Below are 8,161 nucleotides of genomic sequence, written 5' to 3' on the forward strand. Positions count from 1 at the left end.
CCAGGGATCGTAGGCTTGTGAACATGTGGGGTAGGGAGCCGTATACTGACCAGGGACGCACCCCGCCCCATTTATGTTGTTCCCCTTCTAGGCCTTAGTTTCTTTATCTGTAAAACGGACTCAAGAGAGCCAAAAAAAAAAAAAAAAAAAAATCAGACTAGCGAGTAACACAGCCAGCAGTATTCCCTTCTCTGGATGACTGATACTTCCTTCTATGATTGAGTTGTGATTGTAGGCTATATCAGTCCAGGTCACTTACCGACATCATCTCTGGTAAACTCTTCAGTGACCTCATCGCTGGCCACTCCATTTTTTTCTTTTTTTAAGATAAGGCCCAGGGTGAATATCAAGAGCTAAAACTTGGGTCCTTGTGTCTTTAAAAAGAGAGAGAGAGAGAGAGAGAGAGAGAGAGAGAGAGAGAGAGAGAGAGAGAGAGAGAGAGAGAGAATGAATCTCATTTTATAGCCCTGGCTGTCGTGAAAATCAGCCCTGGCCTTGCTCGAACTCACAGAGATAAACCAGCCTGTCTCCCAGTTGCTGGGATTAAAGGCATGCGCCACCACACCTGACTTTCTTTTTTAACCTCTTAAGGGTCATACTTTTTCTTCCAAGGAATGAATGAATCATTCAGGAGATATTTATGACGCCCTCACCCAGGCTCACAGCACAGTGCCAGGCGTGGGCGATCTTCCATCTTCCGGGAACAAGGGACAGGTCCCCTCCCTGCCTGCGCAGTCTGGCAGGAAGACAAGTCGGGTATTAAGAGGGGCTGGGTGTTGTGCCCTGCGGGAAGGGGCAGGGGGGGGGCACCTGTTCTGGACTCAGTAACCAGAACAGCGGGGCTGGGAAGGCGACTGACTAGACCTCCGGAGGGATCTGGAGTCTGGGGGAGAAGTTGAGAATCTCACGGAGAGCCAACACAAAAAGGCTGGGTTGTCTGAGAGTAGTGTGGAGAGCAGATAGACAAGCTTGGTTCAGAAGACCAAAGGGAGGCTGCAACTTCACCCTCACGTATAGGGGGCACCATCACTTTCTGGACCTGAAAAAGAGAAGAAATGGCATTAGTTTGTCTTGGAGGTAGGGACTGGGCCATGGACATTTGGTGCCATTTCCCATTTAACTAACCTTCAAGGCTGCTTGTAGCTTTGCTAAGACTGAACCCATTTTCTTTTTCAATTTTTTTTCCTTTTTCTTTTTTTCGGAGCTGGGGACCAAACCCAGGGCCTTGTGCTTCCTAGGCAAGGGCTCTACCACTGAGCTAAATCCCCAACCCCTCTTTTTCAATTTTTAAAATTATTTAATGTAGCTAGGTCGTGGTGGCGAAAGTCTTTAATCCCAGCACCCGGCGGAGATGCAGGTGGATCTCTGATTTTGAAGCCATCCTGGTCTCCAGAGTGAGTTCTAGGACAGCCAGGGTTGCACAGAGAAACTCTGTCTTGAAAGAAACCTTTTTTGCCCCTAACCTGTATATGTTTGTGCCCGATGTGTGTGTGTGTGTGTGTGTTCTTACTATGTAGCCCTAGATGGTCTGGAACTCACTATGTAGACCAAACTGTCTTCAGACTCACAGGTCCTTGTGTTTCTACCCCCTAAGTGCTGGGACTAAAGGCATGTACCACCACACCTGGCTTACATATAACTTAAAAATAAGAACAAACATTTAGAAGTAATAAATAAATACAAATTGCATGTTAATTTCCCGTGTGTGTCTATCTATGTGTTTGAGTGTTACAGCATGCATGTGGAGGCCAGAGAATGACTTGTGGGAGTCAGTTCCCTCTTTCTACTGTAAGTTCTAAGGTTCAGGCTCAGGTCATCAGGTTTGGCAGCAAGCACCTTTACCTACTGAACCGTATCACTGGCCCTCACCTTCTTTTTATTAAGACAGGGTCCCAGCTGAGGCTGGGCTTGAACTCACGATCCTCTTGCTTCCGCCTCCTAGGATTATAGGCATGTGTCACTACTTCTCAGCACGGACTCACGTCTCTTTTACACATTGACGGACTGAGACAGAGGGTTTGGGGGTGCTGCTCCTAGCTTGTATCTCAGGGCATGTGAAACCGAATGGTGCCATGCAGGTATGATATGCTCTGATATAAACAACAGCCTAGTGTAGCCACAGGGCTGCACTTGAAATAGAAGTCAGATTCCTCTTGTGGTCCACAGTCCTGGGGAGGACTGCCTGCTGGCCTTTCTCACCCATCATGCTGCCATCCCTCTCACCTACCAAGCTCCTACTTCCCATGCTTTCTGATGTTCTTGACACCTGCCAAGTCATTTTCTGCCTCAAGAATCTTGCATGCTAGTCCCCTCTCTGCACAGTGTCTCCTGTTCTCACTGAGTCCTCTGCCCTGTCCTGTTTTGTTTTGTTTTTAAACAGAGTCATATAGACCAGGCTGGCCTCACAGAGACCTGCCTGCCTTTGCCTCCCAAGTGTAGGATTAAAGACATGTTCTACCACACTCGGCTCTTTTTTTTCCTTTGCTTGTTTTTGAGGGTTTTTTTTTCTTTTTTTCTTTTTTTCGGAGCTGGGGCCCGAACCCAGGGCCTTGCGCTTGCTAGGCAAGCGCTCTACCACTGAGCTAAATCCCCAACCCCGTTTTTGAGGGTTTTGTTTGTTTGTTCTGTTTTTTCTTGAGACTAGGTCTCCAGTAGCTGGGGCTGTCCTTGAACTCCTGGTCCTTTTGCCTAACTTTCTCAGTATTGGGATTTCAGACACGTCTTCCCCTCCTGGCTAGAGTCCCTATGCTTAGTTCTACTCGTGGGCTGATTTTGATGTCGTCCCTATAGTGCATGGGCCAGATGCTGCCAGTGTAACGACACGGAGCATAGAATAGGTTTCACAGCGAATGCTAAGCGAAAAAAATGCTAGAGGAGTGGATCTTGGGCCCCAGAGTGGACCATGAGAAGGGATGGGTAGTAGTATGGAGGGGGCAATGGAGGCCTGGGGCACTGGGAATTGCACACAAGTCACACTCAGGATGAAGCTCTCCCCCAGAGCATAGGAGCACATCTCCCATGGCCAGGCATGGAGGCTGCTCTCAGAGGACACTCTGCCTTGAGGGTCCATATTCTTCTGGGGTTCTGAGCTGTGTATAAGCCTCCTGCAAATGCTCAGATGACAGTGACCTTAGGGAGGTGAACCTCCTCTGGCCAGAAACTCTCTGGACTCTTGGAACTTCCTCAGTTCGAGACCGTCCCAAGGTACTTAAGAGTCCAGGTCGTGGGCTTGGGCAATGATGACACCTGATCCTTTGTGCTTCATCCCAAGGCCCACATTGTGGAAGAACAGCACAGACTTCTCAACTTGTCTCCTGACCTCCACATACTTGGCATGCACCGCCCACCCCAGCATAAACACAAACACACACTAAAAAAACAAGATGTAATAATGAGAAAAATAGAGTCCAGGTTGTAAGCCAGATATATGGAGGGTCGAGCTTCCCAGTGTAAGCAGTTCTATGAAGAGCAGAGGCAGCAGAGGTGAGGAGGCCCTGTCAGACCCAGGGAGCTGTTGTATGGGCTTGGCCAAACCCAGGATACCAAGCACTGGGAACCGGTATGGATCGTGGTCTCCAGTACACACCTGGCCATCTCCCAGATCCTGTCTTAGCTCTTGGAGCCCCTTGTTTACTGAATAACCCTCGATGGCCCAGTGCTGTAATTTCCAAGCTTACATCTCAGATCAGGCAGATGAACTTGAATTTACACACCAGGCAAGTGGGTTTCCTGCCCCGACTCTATGCCTTCCTTCATCTACAGAAAGAAAAGGAAGCCATTGGACCACTCGTGGGCAAGAGGTGAATCGAATGCTCAGATGACAGTGCCACTTACTGGACGGCAAGGAGGCACTGCTACCTTCTCTCCAAATTTCCTTTGAAACAATAATAATGGAACCTAGGAGTAGGGTGTGGTGGCATACCCTTGTAGTGCCAGCTTGTAGGAGGTGGAGACAGGAAGATCAGGGGTTCAAGGTCACCCTCAGCTGCGTTGGGAGTTTGTGGCCAGATTGGATGATACCTCAATCCTGTCTCAAAACAAAACAAAACAAACAATAGTGAAACTTGTATAGTATTTGCCTCTGTGTAAGCCTCATCGCTTTATGTAATTATCAAAATGCTCAGTGCAGAGCTGTTTCCAGGAAAGTGTATAACCCTAATCCTGGCACTGAGGAGCACACCATCCTGGCTGGCTTCCGATAGTGACCTCTTCCATTCCCAATATAGCCTTAAATTTACAGCAAGCAACAGAAAGCAGGTGAAAGTGGTGACATTTAGGAAATTTCCTTAAAATTGTGACAGGTGTCACCTGCAGGGTGTCTGGGCAGTCAGTTAGCATAGAGCCAGAAGAGGCCAGGCGAGAGAGAAGGGTGTGAGCTCAGGAGACTTTAAGGCTGATAAGGCTGAGGTACTGTCCACCTCCAGCTCCATCCTGAAGCCGACTGTCTGTACACTGTCTGTCTCCGTGTCCCAGCCTGTTCTGCACTTCAGAACCGGAACCTGGACTTGGGCTAGATGATCACTTCAAAAGTTATGTTGGTATATCCCCAAGAGGAGGGAGTGGATTAGACTCAGCTTAGGTGTTTCCATGGTGGAGGAAGGAAAGGGGGATGGGGAGATAGCTTAGTATAGGTAAAGTGCTTGCCATGCAAGTGTGCAACTTGAGTTAGATCCCTAAAACACACATAGAAAAGCTGAGTGTGGTGATGTCTACGTGTAATGCTAGCACCGGGAGTGGGGGAGGTGGGGAAGGGTGTTGGGGTGTAGAGACAGGCGGACCCTTGAGGCTAGCTGGCCAGTCAGATGAGTCTACTCTGGTGACTTCGGGCCAAAGAGAAACTGCTAAAAAAAAAAAAAAAAAAAAAAAAAAAACCAGAATGGGAGGCTGGAGAGATAGCCTGGTGGTTAAGGGTTAAGAACGTGTCCTGCTTTGGGTTCCCAGCACCCACTTTGTTGGGTGGCTCACAGTTTAAATCCAGCTCACAATCACCTCTTGTGGCTTCCACAAGCACCCACCCTTACATGTATATTCTCTCTCTCACACACACATTTATACATAATTTAAAAATAAAAACTAAGTTCAGCAAGGCTGTTAGTCCCAGCCCTTGGAAGGCAGAGGCATGCAGATCTCCGGGAGTTCAAGGCCAGCTTGGTCTGCAGAGTAAGTTCCAGGACAGCCAGGGCTAAATAGAGAAAACTGGTCTCAAAACAAAAACAAACAAAACAAAACAAAACAAAAAACCAATAACAAAACCCCAAATAAATAAATCTTTTTTTAAAAAAAGTGGAAGGCTTACCCCTCCTGTGCCTATACACACAGGTGCACATGCATGTACCTGCACATATACAAACACATACATGCATGTGTACATATGCAAATTATGCATGGAAGGTTCCTCCTGACGGTAATTCCCAGGCTTCCGTCATTTCTTTTTCTAGCCTGGATGATAATGAAACACTTTCTCTAAATATCTGGGTAAATCAGGATCTCCCGGGGAAATGGCTCTATGGCTTCTCACCTGTCACTCACGCTCTCACTCAGCATCACCACCCTCAGGCCATATGCTTGCAGCCTCAGCCAGAGCGCCCCGCCCACTCGCCCACTCGTCCCTACACACCCTGAACCCTTCCCTGTCTCCACACTCCGCTCACCGCTCCATGTAGTTCCGTTTGCTTGACATTTCCTACTTTTCCCCAAAGGTCTCACATTTTTCTCGGTCCCTCAAAACCCCGTCGTGTTGCAGCTGGGCATGGTGACAGAGGCAGGCAGCTCTAGAGTGACATCCACCAGCACAGTCAGGACAGTCTGGAGGAAACCTGTCTTGAAAAGACAACGAAGGGTTGGGGATTTAGCTCAGTGGTAGAGCGCTTGCCTAGGAAGCGCAAGGCCCTGGGTTCGGTCCCCAGCTCCGAAAAAAAAGAAAAGAAAAAAAAAAAAGAAAAGAAAAGACAACGAACAAACAAAAACAAAACCAAGAGCAAAAATCCCTCCAAAACTCCGTCCTGCGAGGTCTCCCACAGTCGTTCCAAGGTAGAGCTTGTGCCTTCCGCTAACACAGTCACGCAGATGGTCCATCCTGGAATATTCACTCCAAGCTACTCCTACTGCATGCTGGATATTTGAAGAAATGATGTCATGTCTTAATCATCCCTAGGTGCTTTAGGCCATCACATAGCAGCAGTTTGGCCAGTCTTTAAAAACCAGAGCAGGCACAATGGTGCAGGCCTTTAACCCTAGCATTTAGGAGGCAGAGGCAGGCAAATTTCAGTGAGTTCAAGGCCAGCCTGGGCCTGGGCCTTCTGCTCTCTCTCTCTCTCTCTCTCTCTCTCTCTCTCTCTCTCTCTCTCTCTCACACACACACACACACACACACACACACACACACACACTCCACATGCCCACACACATAAAGTCCTTATGTGCCAGGCACAGTTCTGACTCATTTAATCCTCCCAACATCCTCATGACAAGGTTTCCTTGAACAGCCCCGATTTACCCATTAGAAGCAGGAGCACAGAAAGACTAGAAAGTATGGGTAAGAGCAAGCGGCGACAGATGGCAGAGGTGGGACTCGAACCAATAATCATAGTAATAATAAGTAACAACAAGCAAATGACAGACTAGGAAAGGAACTAAAAGGAGGAAAAAGTGCAACAGGGACCTCCAAGATGGCTCAGGGTGCTTGCTGCCAAGCCTGATGCCCTGGCTTTGGTCCCTGGGATCCACACGGTGAAAAGAGGCCTGACTCCCAAATGCTGCCGTCTGACTTCCACACGTTTACCTGGCAGATGTGTACCAACCTCCCCCGTCCCCGACTAAAGAAACGTTTTTGAAAAGTGCAATGGGTGCCGTTCTTCTGGATCCTCTCGATGAGGATCGAGGGGGAGAAAACCTCCATCCAAACCTAGCCTTTTCAGAGAGATGCAGTCTTCCTTCTCCCTCTCCCACTCTCTTATTACCGCCTCCCACTCAGGAACTGAGAACTCGGTGTAAAAATAGAAACCCCGGAGGAGTTTGAAAGGAGCTCTGGGCTGAGAGACCCACCTAACTGTGACCCTCTGAGGGTGCAGGTCCCGCAGAACCTGATAGCAGAGGGCTCTGGTTTGTCTTGGGGGTGGCTTCTTTGGGACCACAGTGCAGTGTGTCTTGGCATCCTGCTGGGTTCCCTTCTGTCTCCTACCTACTGGTCCACATCTGCCTGTTCATCAACCCAGGTCTTGGCTCCATCCTGCCTCTCTCAACGCCACTCGGCAGTGTAGACGCTGTATAACCGTAGCGTATCCGCTGTTCCTCGTTCCTCCTTTAATTCAGCTCGTTTGCTTCCTGGAACTCTGCTTTGGCCTCCCCTCAGGGACCCAGTCCGTGCTATCCCTGTGGAATGAATTCATATGAGACACAGAACATGGTGCAGAAGCCAGGCAGAGCTTCTACAGGATAGCATGAGGTGTTCTCAAGAGTGGGACCGGGCCGTGATCGAAGGGGCCGTTGTGGAGGGTGGAGAGTAGAGAATCCAGAAAGACCACTCTATGGGCCTACATGTTTGGTAGTATCCAGGTTTGCTCTTTCCGTCATGACAAACACCACAACCAAAAGCAACTTGGGGAACAAAGGGTTTATTTGGCTTGTACTTCCAAGTCACATGTATCATTGAGGGAGGGATCTGTGGTGGATTGAATGGGGTGATCCCATAGATTCCTTTGAATGCTTGGCTCATAGGGAGTGACACTATTAGGAGGCACGGCCCAGTTGGAGGAATCGTGCCATTGTAGGGGCGGGCTTTGAGGTCTCCTATGATCAAGCTCTGCCCAGTGCGGAATCCAGTCTCCTATTGCCTTTGGATCAAGATGTAGAGCTCTTGGCTTCTCCAGCACTATGTCCGCCTCTGGAAGGACAGCTGAGCTCATTCTTAACTGCTGGACCGTCTCTCTAGCCTTCCAACAGATCTGATGGAAGCAATCGTTTATCTGAAGCTCCCTCTTGCTGACCACCAAGATTAACCATCCCAGAGAACCTTTGAAACGCTTTCGTTGTTGTTGTTGTTGTTCTGGTTTTTGGAGACAGTTTCTCCGAGTAGCCCTGGCTGTCCTGAAACTTACTATGTAGACCAGGCAGGTCTCGAATTCACAGAGTTCTGTCTACCTCTGCCTCCTCAGTGCTGGCA

At 48.8% G+C, this 8,161-nt stretch overlaps 1 protein-coding gene across 1 annotated transcript in view; it reads right to left on the reverse strand.

Moving 5' to 3' along the window:
* Syt12 (synaptotagmin 12) overlaps window positions 1–515 on the reverse strand; it is a 31,036-nt gene extending 30,521 nt beyond the window's left edge. The window contains exon 1 of the mRNA XM_039092039.2: window positions 260–515. The gene's annotated coding sequence lies outside the window, so the exon portion shown is untranslated. The remainder of the gene's footprint in view (window positions 1–259) is intronic.
* Between the last annotated feature and the right edge of the window lie 7,646 nt (window positions 516–8,161).

The sequence above is a fragment of the Rattus norvegicus genome, chromosome 1, assembly GCF_036323735.1.
Source record: "Rattus norvegicus strain BN/NHsdMcwi chromosome 1, GRCr8, whole genome shotgun sequence".
In the NCBI taxonomy this organism is placed as follows: Eukaryota; Metazoa; Chordata; class Mammalia; order Rodentia; family Muridae; genus Rattus; species Rattus norvegicus.